The sequence below is a fragment of the Brassica oleracea genome, chromosome C6 (genome assembly GCF_000695525.1).
Source record: "Brassica oleracea var. oleracea cultivar TO1000 chromosome C6, BOL, whole genome shotgun sequence".
Taxonomy (NCBI): Eukaryota; Viridiplantae; Streptophyta; class Magnoliopsida; order Brassicales; family Brassicaceae; genus Brassica; species Brassica oleracea.
Window position 1 is genome coordinate 14,033,541 of NC_027753.1, and position 1,285 is coordinate 14,034,825.

The following is a 1,285-nucleotide window of genomic DNA, read 5'->3' on the forward strand; positions in this document are numbered from 1 at the left end:
GTTGTTCGTCTGAGGAAGCGCACTCAACAAGCAGATAAGGGACCATGTAGAGAAAATGCTCCATTACCACATCGAGTTCTTCTGGGGAGATACTGGAACAAATGCTGTCAAAGACGACTATGTGCCTCTTAGGGATCGATATCTACATAGCAATCCAATGAGTATCGGTGTAGTTCACTGGCGCATAGATATTATCAATATCCGTCCCCCAAACCTTGTTCGATTGGCAAAATGATGGTATAGTGCCTGCATAATAATTCCACGCCCCACCAGGGAATCTTCTTCCTAAACCGTTCTGATCGGGCTCCGAGTCCTTAAAATCCTTGAAGTTGAATATCCATTGCTGAGCAAAGAGATGATCAAGGAAGCAAATTCTCTCGCTCCTGAAATGTTGTGGGTTAGCGTCGTACCTCTTCCTCAGCACATTAATCCAAGCATCAATATGCTGCATATAAAATAGGGTACAAGTCAGAAGATATCAGACGACTACGTAGAAGACTTACCAGACGACTTACAAGTAATTTGTAGACGAATTAAGTCGTCTAGTAAGTCTTCTATGTAGACGACTTACCAGACGACTTATTGGTAAGTCGTCTACAAAGAAGACTTATCAGTAAGTCATCTAAGTCATAGCAGAAGACTTACACAGTCCTCCAGCCACTCTAAGGAGGTTCAGAGGATTTGATACCACCAAGTTTTACTTTTACGTGGTTTTTTTATTGAGAGGTGTTCTATAATGAGTGCAAACACAAAATGTTGAAAAGCAATCAGTTTTTGTAGACTAAAGCAAGCTATTATGGGAAAAACAAGCTATTATGGGAAAAACAAGCTATTATAGGAAAAACAAACACTTACGGACAAGTTTTCAACCAATCAACGAGCTCCTTCAACTTCTTCTTGTCAATTGGTGCAAAAGGATTATAGTCTGGATAAAGCTTTTTGTTTGGAATGATCACTCTGACCGTGCTGTTTGCCGTATAAGGAGATTGCTGTGAGGTAGTAAGTTTCCTTGTTCGATCACTCTTTGCACGGCAATGTGCCAAAGCAGCATCCTTCTTTTCCTGATATCTAGCATCCTCCTTCTGTAAATCCGAAACAGTGGGTTGATTTTTGTCCAATAGAACAAGGCTCGGTTCTAGAGCTTTATCATTCGAGAAACTAGCATCTGCGGGCACAGCTGCGGGCACATCTGGACCTTTATCCTCCGCCAAGCTCTTCCTTCCCGCGTTCGTCCCATTAACACTTTCACTCTGCAATATACAAGATGGGTTTATACAATAATAAC